Below are 19,947 nucleotides of genomic sequence, written 5' to 3' on the forward strand. Positions count from 1 at the left end.
CTGCTGTTGGACAGAGAATAAATCAGAAAATAATGAGGGCGTGTAAAAAAGGCAGTACATTAATCAGGGTGACTTTAATCTCCATGTAGATTGGGAAAAAAACAAATTGGCTGAGGTAGCCACGAACAAGACTTCATAGAGTGTATTTGGGACAGTTTCCTAGAACAATATGTTATGGATCCAACCAGGGATCAGGCTATTTTGGATCTGGTAATGTGTAATGAGGCAGGTTTAATAAATGATCTCAGAGTAAAAGATCCCCTAGGAAACAGTGACCATAACATGGTGTAATTTAGCATTCAGTTTTAGAGTGAGAAACTTAGTTCAGAAACAACTGTGCTAAACTTAAATAAGGGTAATTACAAAGGAATGAGGGCAGAGTTGGCTGGAGTGGACTGGGAAAGGAATTTAGCAAAAAAGACATTTGATGAACAACGGCAGGCATTTAAGAAAATAGTTCATGACTCACGACAATGATGAGGAAGAAGGATTGTAGGAAGGGGATAAACCAACCATGGTAAACAAAGGAAGTTAAAGATAGCATCAAAGTGAAAGAAAAAATATATAATGTGGCAAAGATTAGAGGTAAGCCAGAGGATTGGGAAAGTTAAAAGTTGACCAAAAAAAAAATAAAAAGGGAGAAAATAAAATTTGAGGGTAACCTAGCAAGTAATGTAAAAACAGACAGTAAGAGTTTCTTTAAATATATAAAAGGGAAGGGAGAGGCTAAAGTCAATATAGGCCCCTGAGACAATGAGGCTGGGGAAATAATAATGGGGAACCAGGAAATGGCAGAGGAGTTGAATAAATACTTTGCATCAGTCTCCATGGTAGAAAACGCTAATAGCATTCCAAAGATACTAAATAATCATGGGGTAAAAGGTGGGGGGGGGGAGGAAATAAATACAATAACTATCACTAGAGAAAAAGTACTAGGGAAACTAATGTGGCTAAAGGCCGATAGGTCCCCTGGACCTGATAGGTTGCATTCTAGGATATTAAAGGAAATAGCTGCAGAGAGAGTGGATGCACTGGCAGTAACCTTCCAAGAATCCTTAGATTCTGGAAACGTCCCAGAGGATTGGAAAACTGCCAATGTAACACCCTTATTCAAAAAGGGAGGGAGACAAAATACAGGTAGCTATAGGCCAGATAGCTTAACATCTGTCATTGGGAAAATGTTGGAGGCTATTATAAAGGGTGTAATAGCAGAGCATTTAGAAATGCATAATATAATCAAGCAGAGTCAGCATGGCTTCATGAAGGGGAAATCCTGCCTGACAAATTTATTAGAATTCTTTGAGAAGGTAACAGGTAGGATAGATAAAGAGGGACCAATAGATGTCATATATTTGGATTTCCAAAAGGCGTTCGATAAGGTACCACACATAAGGCTACTTAATAAGATAAGAGCCCATGGTGTTGGGGGTAGTATATTAAGATGGATTGAGGACTGGCTAACTAATTAAAGACAGAGAATTGGGATGCGGGGTGCATTTTCAGGATGGCAACCTGTAACTAGTGGAGTGCCACAGGGATCAGTGCAGGGGCCACAATTATTTACAATATATGTAAATGAGTTGAATGAGGGAAATGAATGTACTATTGCCAAGTTAGCGGATTTCACAAAAATAGGTGGGAAGACAAGTGGTGAAGACACAAAGAGTCTACAGAGGTATATAGGCAAGTTAAGCGAGTGGGCAAAGACATGGCAGATGGAATATAATGTGGGAAAGTGTAAGGTTATGCACTTTGGTAGGAAGAATACAGGAACTGAATATTATTTAAGTGGAGAAAGACTGAAGAAACCTGTAGCACAGAGGGATTTAGGGGTCCTTGTGCATGAATCCCAATAAGCTAACATACGAGTTAATAGGGAAGGCACATGGAATGTTGGCCTTTATTTCAAAGGGAATGGAGTACAAAAACAGGAAAGTCTTGCTAAAACTATACAAGGCACTAGTTAGACAACACCTAGAATACTGTGACCAGTTTGGGTCACCTTATCTAAGAAAAGATATAATGGCATTGGAGGCAGTCCAGAGAAGGTTCACTAGGTTGATCCCGGGGACAGAAGAATTTTCTTATGAGGAGAGGTTCGGCAGGTTGGGCCTGTACTCATTGGAATTTAGAAGAATGAGAGGCGACCTTATTGAAACATGTCAGATTCTTAGGGGGCTTGACAAGGTGGATGTTGAGAGGTTGTTTCCCCTTATGGGAGAGTCCAGGAGAGGGCATAAGCGCAGTAAGGGGTCACCCATTTAAAACAGAGATGAGAAGAAATTTCTTCTCTCAGAGGGTAGTCAATCTGTGGAATTCTTTTCCGCAGAGGGCTGTAGAGGCTGGGTCATTCAGTATATTGAAGGCTGAGAGAGACAGATTTTTAATCAGTAAGGGAATCAAGGGGAAAAGGCAGGAAAGTGGAGTTGAGGAGCATCAGATCAGCCATGATCTGATTGAATGGTGAAGCAGGCTCAATGGGCTGAATGGCCTACTTCTACTCTTATGTATATGGTCTTATGATCATAAGGAAGCAGCGTGGCAACTGAAGGTTCAGCAACCACTTCAGGAGAAGGAGGGAGACAAAGGGAAGAAAGTTGACTGGGGTGCAGGGAAGAGGATGAAGAGGAGTGGGTGGAGGAAAAGAAGGGAGAGGAGGGGGAGGAGGAGGAGGAGGGCAGCATGGCTGGTGGTGGACTGTTAAATTACACTGGGGGACACTGCAGAGGCCTTGACGGACATCCTCGAGCATCGCTGGGCCTGAGCGCCTGGCTGTGAACTGCACCACCTCGGCATGCGCAGGAGCAATCTGGGTAAGAAGCTGATGGAGCACCAGTGGTGGGAGGACAAATGCTGTCATCCTGAAAGAGGACAAGAGGTGCGCGGAACCACTGTTACTCCCAGGGAAGTGCTCAGTAATCCTAGTAATCTGCTGCAGCATAGATTGCTGGAAGGCTGTGAGACTCTGCAACCCCCTTTCAATGCTGGTAACTGCAGCCATATCAGTCTGCATGGCACCAGGCTGAGTTAGATGGCAACAAGCAGAGATTTCATGACCTCAACCTCACTGTAGCACTCAGACATTGGCTGGCTTCTGCCTGTGCTTCTGTAGAAGCTGGGGCAATGGATGCTGCATCACAGTTGGGGACTGCAAGTGCCCTCATGGAGCTGGCCACTATTTGGAAAGGATGGGCTTCAAGCTCTGCAGAAAGCCCTGTGCCAAGTCAGTGCTAGAATCTCCATACTCCTTGACAATAATAACAAGCTCTCTAGCACCTTTGCCAATGGATCAAGTATTTCTGTGTGCATGCCTATCAGCCTTCTTCTGAAGTCTTCATCTGAATCCTCTGCAGCAGAACTCAACTGTGACCTCACCCTCCAGGGAGCTGGTGCAGGCGCTAACCCCCTGCCCAGCCTTCAGCCCACTCATGCCCAGTGGCTCAATGCGAGCAAGTCGTGCCTCTATACTAGCCTCTAATGTCTGCGCAGTGCCAATATCTGAACTGGTGGTTGTGAGTGTGAGAACGGGTGACACTGCTTTGTTTTCAGTGTCTTGCTTCTCCACCATCTCTTGCTCTTCCAGGTAGCAGTTTTTGTGCATCTGAAAGGAGAAAGGTGCAAGGCTAGGCTTGCAGGCAGGGAAGGAGGGAAAGCACAAGGTACATGCTTACACCAGCTGCAGGTGTATATCAATGGAGCTTGTTGGACTGGGGGAGTTGGGACATGAAAAGGTGGGGTTGGTAGGGTCGTAATGTCAACCTCACTGGTTCCAGCCATGATGCTGGCCATGGGCTCTGTTGTCATCGCAGCAGCAATGCCAAGCACAGCTCACCTAAGGGGTTGAGCTTGTGCCTGTCCCCAGTGGTTCATTGCTGCTGCCTTCTGTTAAGGGTCAGTTTGTCCTGCAAGAGAGAAGGAAAAATGTGAGTGAATGTGGTGCTCTGTTTGGGTGTTTGCCCCCAGTTCTAGCTTCCCCCATGAGGGGAAACATCCTCTCAGCATCCACCCTGTCAAGCCCCCATAGAATCTTCTCTGTTTCAATAAGAATCACAGAATCACATAATTTTAATGGCATAGAAGGAGGCCATGTGGCCCATCATGTCTGCACCAGTTCTCCAAATGAGTATTATTACCTAGTGCCATTGCTCTGCCTTTTCCCCATACCCCTGCACATTGCTTCTATTCAAGTAATCAGCTACGCCCTCTTGAATGCCTCAATTGAACCTGCCTCCATCACACTTCCAGGCAGTGCATTCCAGGCCCGAAGCACTTATTCTTCTAAACTCCAATGAATATAAGCTCAGTTTGTTCAACCTTTCCTCAGAAGGCAACTCCTTCATCCCAGGAATCAATCAAATGAACCTTCTCTGAACTGCCTCCAATGCAAGTATATGCCTCGTTGAATAAGGAGACCAAAACTGTCCATAGTAGTCTAGGTGCAGTCTCACCAACGCCCTGTACAGCTGTAGCAATACTTCCCTACTTTAATACTCTGTCCTGCTTGTAATAAAGGCCAACGTTACATTTACCTTCCTAATTACTTGCTGTACCTGCCTGCTGATATTTTATGATTAATGTACAAGGGCACCAAGGTCCCTCTGTCCCGTAGCATTCAGCAGTCTCTTTCCATTTATATAATATTCTGCTTTTCTATTCCTTCTTCCAAAGCGGACAACCTCACATTTTCCTACATTATACCATTTGCCAAGTTTTTGCCCACTCACTTAAGCAATCTATATCCCATTTCAGACTTGCAGACTCTTTATGCCTTCCTCACAACTTGCTTTCCTTTCATCAGCAAACTTGGCTACAATACAGTCAGTCCCTTTATCCAAGTCATTATTAATATATTGTAAATAGTTGAGACCCCAACACAGATCCCTGTGCACTCCATTAGCTACGGTTTGTCAACAAGTTACAGGCTTGCAGCAATGGTAAGTGTGGTGAGGGTGAGTTGAAGCATATATGTTGAGCATGAGCCCTGATTGCTAGAGAGATTATTGATAAGTGAGTGATGGGGGTGTACTGCGTTTAGTAGTGTGTGAGGTTAGTGATGTAGTTACTGGGTAATGGCATTTTGCATTCGCATTTGTGTAAGGTCATTGAATTTCTCCTGGCAATTTATCCAGATCCTCCGAGCCAGACTCCTGACATTGATCTTCATGATTATCTGCTTCAACTGCCTTTACTGTGTCTATCCCTCCTGTCCCCTTGCAGATAGAACCTCCCTCCTCCTTTCAAGTGCTGCACTAAAGCTTCCACTGCTGAATCCCTCTCTTTGGCCTTTATCCAGGTTTCTTCAGCTCCTAATGTGTTTCTCAGCCAATTGAATGGTCACCTTTAAAAAGTGCAGGCTGGCTTTAATCGGTAATAGCCTTGCACAAACTTGAGCACTCTGCTGAGCCGCTCAGCAGCACATTTAATGCTGGGCTGCACACCACTATTGTGGAAATAAGCAGACATCATGAAGTTTGTGCGCTGCCTGCATTACTTTCAATGAGCACAGGTTAATTGGACATTGCAATCCTCACAACCTTTATCGTGACTTATTAAATTTTTTTGCCCTAAGATTTAAGTACAACAGCAACAAAATCAATTTGCAGCTCTGGGACATTGCTGTTACAGTACCTCAGGGCAGTATCCTAGGAGTAACTGTTTCATCAATGACCTTCCCTCCAACATAAGGTCAGAAGCGGGGATGTTCACTGATGATTGCAGTGCTCAGTTCCATTTGCAACTCCTCAGATACTGAAGCAGTCCGTGCCTGCATACCGCAAGGCCTGGACAACATCAGGCTTTGGCTGATAAGTGGCATGTAACATTTGTACCACACAAATGCCAGCAATGTTCTAACCACTTCCCTTTGTCATTCAATAGGATTATCATAACATGAATCCCCCCAGCATCAACATCCTGGGGGTCACCATTGACCAGAAACTTAACTGGTCCAACAGCATAAATACAGTGGCTATAATTGTAGGTCAGAGGCTGGTAATTCTGAAGCAACAGACTATCCAGAGCTTTTTCACCACCACAAGGCACAAGTCAAGATGGCAATGGAATACTCTCCACTTGGCTGGATGAGTGCAGCTCCAACAGCACTCAAGAGGCTTGACACCATCCGAGTCAAAGCAGCTATTTGATTGGCACCTCATTCACCACATTAAACATTCATTCTCTCCATTAGCAGTGCAACATGGTTGCATGTGGAAGCGCCATCGATAACATGAACTGAAGCAATTCACCAATTGGCTTATTTCACAACACTCCCCAAACCCACAGCCTCTACCACCTAGAAGGTGAAGGGCAGCAGGCACTTGGGAACACCACCACCTTAAAGTTCCCCTCTAACTTGCACACCATCATGACTTGGAAATATATTGTTGTCCCTACATTGCTGCTGGGTCAAAGTCCTGGAACTCCCTCACTAACAGCAATATGGATGGACCTAGACCACATGGAATACAACACTTCAAGAATGTGACCCACCACCTCCTCAAGGGCAATTAGAATCAGTAGCATTTATTGCCCATTCTAATTCCGGGTGGCAAGGCTAGAGACACCCACAATCCATGAATAAGAACAGGAGCTGGAGTAGGCCATTTGGTCATTTGAGCCTGCTTTGCCATTCAACACATTCATGGCTGATCTTCTATCTCAACTCCACATTCCTGCACTAACCCCATATCTCTTACTTCCCTTAGTACTCAAAAATCTATCGACCTCTGCTTTGAATATACTCAATGACAGCATCCATTACTCTCTGGGGTAGAGAATTTCAAAGATTCACAACCTGATGAATGGAGAAATTTCTCCTCATCTTAGTCCTACATGGCTGACCCCTTATTCTGAGTTTGTGACACCCCTGTTCTAGATTCCTCAGCTAGGGGAAATATTTTTCAACTTCAAACTCAGCATCTTATTCCTAATCTCAACCATTTTATCAGCATCTAACTTACATATTAAAATGTAAAATTGTGCATATACATAATTTCCCAGAATACATTATGGCTAAATCAACATCATCAATACCTGAACATAAATGGATTGGGTTATATATTAGTTTTTATTATATTCGCAACTGAAACATATATCCGATACTGTCAGATAATTTGCATGTAAAGAAATGTTTTTCCTTAACACCAGTAATGTATTTAACATTAATGAAAAGAACAACTTATTTCTTCTTCCTTCCTACATATTCTCATTTAACCTATCTAGCTTCTTTCTCTTTCTAACTGGGTATCTCCTTCCATATGCTTGACTCTGCTCTCTGAACATCTCTGACTGTGTCAAATCTGAACTTTTCTTTGACTACCAATTCCACTTAATGGTTGGGACTGTGACATTGATTGATTTGTCTTAATTAAAGATCCTGAATCACTTTGCTCCACTGGTAGGTTCTGTAATTCTGGAAAATTTTCTGTTTCTTTTTGGCTTTCACTTTCTTTCTGACTTTCAAATTGGACTGTAGGAGGAATTTGCACTATAAGAGGTTTCTCCTGCTCTCCCTTTGTCAGATTTCCTCTTTCAAGCAAATGATCCATGTGACACTGACAGAGTCTTCTTCCAATCTTCATTAGATAAGTGAATGACTTTCTGTCTTTACAACAACTCCAATCACAACTCCTGATCACCTTGGTGTTTTTTCACCATGACTTTCTGACCAGCACTGAATTCTCTAAGTTTCATGCTTCCTGTATCATGAATCATCTTCACTTTCCCTGGCAGACACTTGTGTTTGTAAAGGAATTTGCAGATAACTTAGTAGCTGGAAATAAATCAGTATTCACAGGAAATCTTCAGAGATCATTCATATTTGCATAAATTGCTGACTCACAATATTTAATATTGCACTGATGGGCCATCAAAATTAATGCCCATCTCTGAAGCCATGCTGCCGCTAAGGATGGTACTCCCTTCTTTGAAACAAATATGATTGAAAGGGCTTGGTGGTTAGTTAACAAAATGAACTTCCTACCGTACAAGTATTTGTGGAACTGAATAGCACCATATAATCGCTAAACTCTTTCTCAACTTGTGAGTAACTTTGCTCTGGCTTCGTTAAAGTACATGTAGCATATGTTACTGGCTTCTCCGCACCATCTTCCATTGTGTGAGATAACACCACACCTAACCCCTGCGGTGAGGTATCGCACACTAAAACCCATTGTTTCTTGGGATCACAAAGGGTCAAAACAGCATCACTAGTCAATACTCTCTTCACTTCAAATACTTTCTGACACTCCAAAGACCACTCCCAATCTATTCATATGAACATGCGAACATACAAATTAGAAGCAGGAGTAGGCCACTCGGCTCCTCAAGCCTGCTCCGCTAATGAATAATATCATGGCTGATCTGATTGTAACCTCAATCCCACATTCCTGTCTTGCTTTTCTCTTACTTTGCTATTGATGTTAGGCTTAAGCTAACTAAACTTTGTCCTAAGAGCATGTCTAAACCCTAATTCCTAAGGTGAGTAATCTGTTGTAGACTGTGGGGATATTCCGTGAGAGATCAGAAAATTGTTTAGCATGTCATCTGTCAAAAACATCTGCAAAGGTCTTTTCATAATCTGTATACTTCTTTCCGCAGCTGGGCGATACGAACATACGAATACAAATTAGGAGCAGGAGTAGGCCACTCGGCCCCTCAAGCCTGCTCCGCCATTCAATAAGATCATGGCTTATCTGAATGTAACATCAACCCCACATTCCTGCTTACTCCCAATAACCTTTCACCCCTTTGTTAATAAAGAATCTATCTGGCTTTGTCTTAAAAATATTCAAAGGCTCTGTTTCCAACGCCTTTTGAGGAAGAGAGTTCCAAACACTCACAACCCTCTGAGAGCAAAAATTCTCCTCATCTCTGTCTTAAATAAGCGACCCCCTATTTTTAAACTGGGGCCCCTAGTTCTAGATTCTTCCACAAGAGGAAACATCCTCTCCACATCCACCCTGTCAAGACCCTTCGGGATGTTAAAGGTTTCAATTAAGTCGCCTCTTACTCTTCTAAATTCCACTGGATACAAGCCTAATCTGTCCAACCTTTTCTCATAAGACAACCCACCCATTCCTGGTATTAGTCTAGTAAACTTTGCCTGAACAGCTTCTAATTAATTTCTTTCAGGAGACCAGCACTGTACACAATGCTCCAGATGTGGTCCAATATGTTACCTCCTACACCATGAGCTTTTATTTCCTGCAATAACCTTTGATGTGGCACTTTATCAAATGCTTTCTGGAAATCTAAGTACAGTACATCCACCGGTTCCCCTTTATCCACAGCATATGTGACTCTTTCAAAGAACTCCAAAAATTGGTTAAACATGATTTCCCTTTTACAAAGCCATGTCGACTCTGCCTGATTGCCTTGAATTTTTCTAAGTGCCCTATAACATCTTTAATAATAGCTTCTAACATTTTCCCTATGGCAAATGTTAGGCTAACTGGCCAATAGTATTTTGCTTGCTGTCTCCCTCCCTTTTTGAATAAAGGAGTTATATTTGTTATTTTCCAATCTAATAGAACCTTCCCCGAATCTAGGGAATTTTGGAAAATTAAAACCAGTGCATCAACTATCTCACTAGCCACTTCTTTCAAAGCCTTAGGGTGAAGTCCATCTGGACCCGGGGATTTGTCAGCCCGCAGCCCTAACAATTTGATCAATACCACTTCCCTGGTGATTGTAATTTTCCCGAGTTCCTCCCTCCCTTCCATTTCCTGATTTACAGCAATTTCTGGGATGTTACTTGTGTCCTCTATAGTGAAGACCAAAGCAAAATACTTGTTTAATTCATGTGCCATCTTCCTTCTTTCCATTATCAATTCCCCAGATGCACTCTTATAGGACCAATGCTCATTTTGTTAACTCTTTTCTTATTTAACTATCTATGGGAACTCTTACTGTCCATCTTTATATTACTAGCTAGCTTTCTCAGATACTCTAATTTCTCCCTCCTTATTAATCTTTCTGCCATTCTATCCTGTTCTTTATATTCTTTCCAATCTTCTGACCTGCCACCCATCTTTGCGTAATTATGTGCTTTTTCTTTAAGTTTGATACTTTAACTTTTTAGTTAACCACAGATGGTGGGCCCTCCCCTTGGATTTTTTCCTTTCTCATTGGAATGTATATATTCTGTGTATTCTGAAATATCCTTTTAAATGTCTACCACTGAACTTCTATTCACATATCCCTTAACCTCATTTGCCAGTTCACTTTAGCTAGCTCTGCTCTCATGCCCTCATAATTGCCCTTATTTAAGTTTAAAATACTAGTCTTGGATGCACTCATTTCTCCCTCAAAATGAATGTAAAATTCAATCATATTATGATCGCTGCTACCTAGGGGTGCCTTCACTAGGAGGTTATCAATTAATCCTATCTCAGTGGTATTATGGTGGTATTATAGTGTGTTTGACACCATTCTGAATGGCAAATATTTCATAAAACTTCCAACTCTGGACCATTATCTGACACTAACACCTCTGGCAACCCATAAATTGCGTACCACCTTTTCAAAACCTCAATACTTCTGACGCTTGTGACATTGAGCATAAACTCAGAATTTATCCAATTGCTCTAGCTATTGACAAGATACAATTTCCCTTCCACTTCAAAGCAATCAACATGTGCTTGCTCGCATGGTTTTTTGTGTTTGACTGTTGAATGAAAGGAACCTTAGTTGGATCATTTCTCATTCTAAGGCACATTTCACAACTTTTCATCAACTCTTCAATATCTACCTTTGGAAACCAAAATTCTTGATCTATCCCTGTGGGCTCTTAATGAAGTTCCTCTAACAATCTCTCTCTGAACCTTTGCAGAATAATGAATCTTAAACCCCACAGGAGGCTGCCTTAATCCCCACTCAGTTAATTTCTCTGTTTGAAATGCTCGTGTAATTTCTCATAATCATCCTCTTTAGCCAGCCATTAATGACATAATTGAGCACTTTATACCACTTCCTTGTGAGATTCTTCACTAATTTCTCTGGCAGACACTTGTGTTTGTAAAGGAATTTGCAGATAGCTCAGTGGTTGGAAATAAATCAGTATTCACAGGAAATCTTGAAAGATAGTCCACATTTGCATGAATTGCTGACTCACAATATTTAATATTGCACTGATGGGCCATCAAAATTAATGCCCATCTCTGAAGCCATGCTGCCGCTAAGGATGGTACTCCCTTCTTTGAAACAAATATGATTGAAAGGGCTTGGTGGTTAGTTAACAAAGTGAACTTCCTACCGTACAAGTATTTATGGAACTGAGTAACACCATATAATCGCTAAACTCTTTCTCAACTTGTGAGTAACTTTGCTCTGACTTCGTTAAAGTACATGTAGCATACGTTACTGGTTTCTCCGCACCATCTTCCATTGTGAGATAATACCACACCTAACCCCTGTGGTGAGGGATCACAATGGGTCAAACAGCATCACCAATCAATACTTCCTCACTTCAAATACTTTCTGACACCCCACAGACCACTCCCAATCTATTCATACAAACATGCGAACATACAACTTAGAAGCAGGAGTGGGCCACTCAGCCCCTCAAGCCTGCTCCGCTAATCAATAAGATCATGGCTGATCTGATTGTAACTTCAACCCCACATTCCTGCCGACTCCTGATAACCTTTCACCCCCTTGTCAATCAAGAATCTATCTAGCTCTGCCTTAAAAAAATTCAAAGATTCTGATTCCACCGTCTTTTGAGGAAGAGAGTTCCAAAGACTCACCACCCTCTGCGAGAAAAAAAACTCTCCTCATCTCTGTTTTAAATGAGTGACCCCTTATTTTTAAACAGTGACCCCTAGTTCTAGATTCCCCCACTAGATGAAAAACTTTCTCCACATCCACCCTTTCAAGAGCCCTCAGGATCTTAAAGGCTTCAATCAAGTTGCCTCTTACTCTTCTGAATTCCAGTGGATACAAGCCTAACTTGTCCAACCTTTCCTCATAAGACAACCCACCCATTCCTGGTGTTAGTCTGGTAAACCTTCTCTGAACTGCTTCTAATGCATTTACATATTTCCTTAAATAAGGAGACCGATACTATACTCCAGATGTGGTCTCACCAGTGCTCTGTACAACTGAAGCATAACCTCCCTACCTTTGTAATCAATTCCTCTCACAACAGATAACATTCTATTAGCTTTCCTGATTACTTGCTGTACCTGCATACTAGCCTTTTGTGATTCATGCACTTGGGACACCCAGATGCCTCTGAATCTCAGAGCTCTTCAATCTCTCACCATTTAGATAATAAGCTTCTTTATTATTCTTCCTGCCAAAATGAGCAATTTCACATTTTCCCACATTATACTCCCATTTGCCAGAATTTTGCCCACTCACTTAACCTATTTATGTCCCTTTGTAGCCTCCTTATGTCCTCTTCACAATTTACCTTCCTATTTATCTTTGTGTCATCAGCATATTTAGCGACCATCCCTTCGGTCCCTTCATCCAAAGCATTTCAATAAATTGTAAAATGTTGAGGCACAAGCACCAACCCCTGTGGTGCACCATTCATCACATCTTGCCAACCAGAAAAAGATCCATCTATGCCAACTCTCTGCTTCCCATCAGCCAGCCAATCATCTATCCATGCCAATACATTACCCCCTACACCATGAGCTTTTATTTTCTGCAATAACCTTTGATGTGGCTCTTTATCAAATGCCTTCTGGAAATCGAAGTGCAGTACATGCACCGGGTTCCCCTTTATCCACAGCACATGTGACTCTTTCAAAGGACTCCAATAAATTGGTTAAACATGATTTCCCTTTCACAAAACCATGTTGATTCTGCCTGATTGCCTTGAATTTTTCTAAGTGCCCTGCTGTAGCATTTTTAATAATAGCTTCTAACATTTTCCCTATGACAGATGCTAGGCTAACTGGCCAATAGTTTTCTGATTTCTGTCTCCCTCCATTTTTGAATAAAGGAGTTATATTTGTTATTTTCCAATCTAATAGAACCTTCTCTGAATCTAGGGAATTTTGGAAAATTAAAACCAGTGCATCAACTACCTCACGAGCCACTTCTTTCAAGGCCTTAGTGTGAAGTCCATCTGGACCCGGGGATTTGTCAGCCCGCAGCCCTAACAATTTGCTCAGTACCACTTCCCTGATCATTGTAATTTTCTGGAGTTCCTCCCTCCCTTCCATTTCCTGATTTACAGCTATTTCTGGGATGTTACCTGTGTCCTCTATCGTGAAGACCGAAGCAAAATACCTGTTTAATTCATCTGCCATCTCCCCACTTTCCATTATCAATTCCCAAGAGGCACTTTCTAGAGGACTAATGCTCATTTTATTAACTCTTTTCTTATTTAAAGATCTATAGAAACTCTTACTAACTAGCTAGCCTTCTCTCGTACTCTAATTTTTCCCTATTTATTAATCCTTTTATCATTCTTTGCTTTCCTTTATATTCTTTCCAGTCTTTTGACCTGCGACCCATCTTTGTGTAATTATGTGCTTTTTCTTTAAGTTTAATACTATCTTTAACTTTTTTTAATTAACCACAGATGGTGGGCCTTCCCCTTGGGATTTTTCTTTCTCATTGGAATGTATATATTCTGTGTATTCTGAAATATCCCTTTAAATGTCTGCCACTGAACCTCTATTGACCTATCCCTTAACCTCATTTGCCAGTTCACTTTAGCTAGCTCTGCTTTCTTGCCCTCATAATTGCCCTTATTTAAATTTAAAGTACTAGTCTTGGATGCAGTCGTTTCTCCCTCAAAATGAATGTAAAATTCAATCTTATTATGATTGCTGCTACCTAGGTGTGCCTTCACTATGAAGTTATCAATTAATCCTATCTCATTGCTCAATACCAGGTCTAATATAGCCTGCTCTCTGGTTGGCTCCAGAATGTGCTGTTCTAAGAAACTATCCCAAAAGCTTTCTATGAACTTCTCATCTCTTTAGCTTTGCCAATTTGCATTTTCCAGTCTATATATAGATTATTTAATCTTTGGGCTGTTGATACAATGGACAGAATGTATTATCTAAGACTGGGATGAACTTCGAATAAACACAACAATCCTCATGAATGTTCTAAGTTCTTCTTTGTCGTTAGTCTCTTTGTTTTCAAAATCCTGTCAACCTGTTCCTGCATTGGGTAGATCCTTCACCATTTATTCGGTGACCCAGGTGTATTACACTTGACATCAAGGAGTAACACTTGTGCTTTTTAGCTTTGATGGGGGAGATGGTGGTGTCATGATAATATCACTGGGCTAATAAACCAGAGGCCCAGGCTAGTATTCTGGGGACCTAGGTTCAAATCCCACCACAGCACCTGCAGGGATTTAAATTCAAGGTCAGTTAATTTTATTTGACAAATCTATCTTACTGAACACCTTTCCATTTGCTAAGTTAGAAAACAAACTTTCACTGGTGGACAGTGGATAAGGATCATTTGCCTTATTTTTGAACCACCATAATGCGTGCGACCCATTCTCTGCTCTTCACCTTCTTAATTACCCATATTCTTACTGACCTACACAGCTCTTTGTCTATTGCTTCTGACTTTGCATAATGCACTGGTCTAGTCTTACAAAATGTTGGCTGTACATTGTCCTTTATCTTGACTTCAGCCTTGTGCTACCTACTTTTATCACTTGGTCTTCCTTGCTCAAGGACCACTTTGTGCTCCCTTAGCACTTCCTCAGTGACAGACGTACTTTTACTGATCCCTACTGTAAATACTTGGCCCAATTTAACCACATTTTTTCACACCAATTTCTTCCTATCAGAGAGACATTGTTCCCTCCCTGCTACCAATGACAAGTTATAAGGTGCATCATCATCTCCCACTCTAACACTAACTTGACCTAACATCAGAAATTGTTATTGGAATAACTAGTCAGTTTCTCACCAGTTTTGTGTAAGGGAACGTGACTTAGGGATTTCTTCTTTTGTCCTTCCAAGATAACAGACACTGCTGCAGCTGTATCAACAATGAAAGTAAGTTTGTGAATCTCCGATTTCATTTCTATGGTGGGCACTGGAATTGTATCTTCAGCCCTATTACTCTCATTTCCATGTGCTGTTTTTCATGCTCTCTGATAGAGTACAACTCTTGATCTTCCCACTTAATAACATCAACTTCTGTTTCTATATCTCTCATATGTGCATTTGAGGATTTCCAGACTCCTGAACTACTTTTAGATCTATCACACCCTCGACCCGGTACATGGCTGAGGCCCAGAGTTTTACCACAACTTATTACTGTTTCCTATACTCCTGTAAGCCATCTGGATATATCTGACTTTCCCACAGGTATAGCACTTTGACTGGAAATGAGGGCATTCAAATGGTTGGTGGCTACCATGGCAGTTGTAGCATCTAAATTTCTGACTCTGAGACCATGAACTTGACTGCCGTGGAATTTCACTGAAATTCAGTAGACTTCCTCTGCTGGCTCAGGAAAAGAACTCTTTTGCACTTTGTAACTATCTCCTTCTGCTATTTCCAAGGCTGCGGCCTCATCATAGGCCTTCTTCCATGTCAGTGTATTGACTTTTTTCAAAAGCTTGGCCTGCATTTTATTGTTCTTTAGGCCTCCTGCAAACATGTCTCTAACTTTGTGCCAAACCCAGGGTGATGAGCGAGTTTATTTAATTTGAGAATGTAATCTGTTAGTCTCACTTGGCAACTGCTTCATGCATTAGTCTAACCTTACAAAATGTTGGCTGTACATTGTCCTTTATCTTGACTTCAGCCTTGCACTACCTAATTTTAAAACTTGGTCTTCCTTGCTCAAGGACCACTTAGTGCTCTCTTGGCACTTCCTCAATGATAGATGTACTCATGGAACACACCACTCAGTCCACTTTTATTCTTAGTCATGGCATAATATGAGTCCAGATCTCATTAATTTCAACATAGTCCATAGTACTGAGGTCTCAGGGGCAACATTGGTTAGAAACCCCCTCAAAAGCATTTAGCCTCTTCATGGTGAGGAAAACATTTACTTTAACCTCAACTCTTATTTTATTCACTTTCAGCCAAATGTGTAACCTTCGTTCATAATTATGCAAGTCATCTTTGTTAGGGCTGAATTCCCCCACTGTCCCCAAATATGTCTTCGGTGCCATTTTTTAAATTACATACCATGCTGACTCACTGTGTACCTGAATATCATGTGCACAAGAAGCAATATTTCAAATTGCTCAAACTTGTTCAAAATCAACTTTAGGGTTTCCAAAACATGTCACAATGCTCTTGAATTCCTAACTTCTCAAATGAAATGACCTCCCCCTGTAGCCACAGTATTTACCTGGCTGGCCTAGTTAAGTTTCTGATCAATGTTTAGCTCTAGGATGTTAATTGCTGGGGATCAGCAGTTGAATGTCAAGGGGAGATGGTTGGATTCTCTCACTATTTGCTTCACAGATGCAGGTGCCTGCCCAGAATCTGTCTTGGCAAAAATGGCAGGCGTCTGGAATGGGTTGGGAAACCAGCACACTGGCAAACACTGGTATTTCCAGGCCTGTCTGCCTCCATTTGTGCCTCTGGCAGGGCCAAAAGTTCAGCATTAAGGATGTAGGGCCTTCTACTGAGAGCACTTCTCCTCCTGCCCCTGTGTACTGCTTCCCCTCTCTGAGTTCCACTTCCATATCATGTTCCAGCTCAAGGTAAGCTGCAACTATAGCCGCCCACCCCCGCGCCACTAAGTGAAGCAGGCTTTCTTTTGGAAGAGCAGAAACACAGAAACCTCCTTTGACCTCATTATCAAAATTCAATGCCACTCCCTTGAAACTCCAAAATGTTAGCAAAATTCCTCCATGAACACAACACAGTACTTTCACAAATGCTGTACCAACAGAAGTAAGACAAAAACACCTCACCTGAAAGTTGTATAGTTACCCCATTAAATAACACCAGTAAAGGTAGCGGGAGGTGAGCAGATGATTATAAAATGACGTTAACTGGAGCTGCATGGTCCAAAATGGCAAAATGGTGCCTCAAATCAGCGTTAAATTCCATTTGATGACACAATCTGCCCATTCTGCATGCTCCTGGTACACGGCCTGTCTGTGCTAGTGCCCTGTTAGCCAGGATGCACAGTGCCAGAAATGCCAGCAACATTCCAGCCTCCATTATTTCACTTTGATGCCTCCATATTGCCAGCACCAGCACTACCACTAAGCCCAATTTCCACCCTTACAATTTGAATGAAGGAAAATCAAAAAAGGCAATTTAATTTTCATGACACCTTGTTGGAATTATTGTTAATTATTGTTGGAGTTATCATTTTAAAAAATTACATTTTATCCAGAATAAGAAATATGCACATAGACATTGCTTAATTAAATCATCTGATTTTTTCTTTATTCATTCATGGGATGTGGGTGTTTCTGGCTAAGACATCATTTATTGCTCTTGTTCAGAGGGTATTTAAGAGTCAACTACATTGCTGTGGGTCTGGAGTCACATGTAGACCAGATCAGACAAGGATGGTAGATTTTCTTCTTTAAAGGACATTAAACCAGATGGGTTTTTATAACAATGAGCAATGGCTTCATGGTTGCCATCACCATACTTTCAATTCCAGATTTTTTTGAATTCAACTTTCACCATCTGCTGTGGTGGGATTCAAACCCAGGTCCCCAGAGCATTGCCCTGGGTCTCTGGATTACCAGTTCAGTGATAATACCATTACACCACCTCTTCCCCCATTCTTATTGAACGGTTTCTAATATAGGTTTTGAGAACACAGGGAAAGGCAGCTCAATTCATCAAAAATTGTTTCTGTGTTTGACAATCTTACATATTGATAAAATAACTGACAAGCATTGTAGTTATAGTTATTATATTTTACTTATTAAATTTGCAGTTGTGCAAATTAAAACTGTAACAAACCTGTTTGAAAAGGTTTGAGGAAAACTGATCAAAGAACTCAAACACTCAAGAGATTTGTACAAAAAGCTGCATGCAGAGCCATGTGCAGTAATGACTAATTCATCCACTATATATTAATAATTCCTCACAGTTTATGATTTATGAAATAGCATCAGTTGTAGCTAGTTAATTGTGGAATTATCAGAATTAATAAAGTAATTCGTAATATTAAGAAAGCAATATTAAGGAAGGTCACAAAAATTAATGAATCTCAAACTTATCCATTGTAAATGAATAACTTACATAAAGCACCCATAATTCCATTTTGGAAAGCTAGGAATACAGTAAAGAAGGAGTCGTGCAACAGAGACTGATTTCACTGAGACAATAATTCATGCAGCCTATTTCAACTTGATGTTTTTTTTTAATCTGTTAATGCTTTTATTTACAAGAACATCTCACTGGAAAGATTGACAGCAAAGACTCTCATGAGGATTTAAGTTGCTCAGCAGACATTGCACTACAGTTGAGATGGAGTTCCATTGAATAATAGTCTCATTTCTTGAGCATTTGGTGCCAGACTAGGACAAATGGAGCAGAAAAGCCAGAGCCAAAGAATGCTGCCATCATTGCCAATAGCCTCCACTTGTTCTCCACAGAAAATGGCAAGTTCTTTCCCGGGCCTTCCTCATAGTGTGATCTGCGGATCAGCGAGGTACTGAAGTTACGGACCGTGCGTGCCCACAACATGTCTCCCTATTGCAGTGACTCGAACCTTCTTCCTGACTTCCCTCCCTGGGAATCAATTAATCCTGTGAACTCATGGTTGTCTACCAATTCAGCAGAAATATCTTCACCCAAAGAATGTTGAGAATGTGGAACTTGCCACTACAGGGAGTGGTTGATGTGAATAGTATAAATACAGTTTAAGGAGAAACTACACAAGCATATGAAGGAGAAGGCAATAGCAGGTCACAATAATAGATTTAGATGAGAAAAGATGGGAGGAGGCTTGAGTATAACATAAATACTGGCATGGCCTGTTTCTGTGCTGTATATCCTGTGTAAATCATACGTAAAAAGCCTTGAAATTAACAAGAAGTGGTAAAGTATTTGCTTCCAAATATAAATGACCCTACTTCTCCTGGCTTGCGATTTCTTTTTGTCTCTGCTGTATGTTGTGGGCAAGAAGTTTCAGCATTTTAAATGCAGGGTCCTGTTTTTAAGGAGGGAGCAAGTCTAAAAATTTCCTTAATTGTTAGCAAGTCTCTCTTTAGTTTTCTGAAACTGATCAAGCTTATTTTTAGTAGAATCTGCTTCAGACTATTGACTTTGAAAGTTTTCTGTGCGAACCTGCAAATACTCACATTGTTCTGGAGAATTCAAGGCTCCTGCATGATTAAGATGGATGCCTTTGTCACCCAGTGGAAGACATGAGTTAAAAGAAATGGGGGTGGTAACTCAGTTACCAAGATTATAATAACTACTACTATGCTGTTTCCAATCGATAGGAGCAATTAAAATCAGCATGTCCTCCCATTATAACTTGCTAAGACTTTTGGACCTTTTGACTCACACCCACTGTAATCAGGTGAGAAAGACCAGGATCCAGATGCAGAGTAGGCAGGATTTTCCCTGCAGGCTTCAGGACCCTGCTGCCCACGGAAGTAGGGGTCAGAAGCCCGCACTGAGTGGGGAAACGTCACTCATGTGATTTTCTCTGAATTGGTCAATTAAGAGAGCTGTCTTGCTATCCAATTAAAGATGTAGGGCAGACTCTCAAAGCTGAAGAACCAATAGGAAGCCCTCTAGCTTGGAAGCAACAGCAGGATACCTTCCAGATATGTGAGGGAGAGGGCACCCAAAATTGAGGCATACTCTCTCCAACTATTTTAAATTTAAAATATGAAAATTATCCAGTAACTGGGCTACCGTTGTTAGGGGAGGAGTGGGGAGGAGGTGGGGGGAGGGGGGGAGGGGGGTGGGGGGGGAGGGGGGTGGGGGGGGGGGGTGGGTGTGGGGGGGGCGGACAAGATTATTTTAATTGTTAAATCACTTAACCTTTTATAAGCAGCTCAGT

At 41.4% G+C, this 19,947-nt stretch overlaps 1 protein-coding gene and 1 pseudogene across 2 annotated transcripts in view; both read right to left on the minus strand.

The window, feature by feature from the left end:
* Positions 1–19,947, minus strand: part of znf804b (zinc finger protein 804B) — a 630,264-nt gene that overhangs the window by 131,626 nt on the left and 478,691 nt on the right. The gene's annotated exons all lie outside the window — the stretch shown is intronic.
* LOC144672845 (cytochrome c oxidase subunit 7C, mitochondrial pseudogene) lies at positions 18,328–18,653 on the minus strand (annotated as a pseudogene).

The sequence above is a fragment of the Cetorhinus maximus genome, chromosome 3 (genome assembly GCF_964194155.1).
Source record: "Cetorhinus maximus chromosome 3, sCetMax3.hap1.1, whole genome shotgun sequence".
NCBI lineage: Eukaryota > Metazoa > Chordata > Chondrichthyes > Lamniformes > Cetorhinidae > Cetorhinus > Cetorhinus maximus.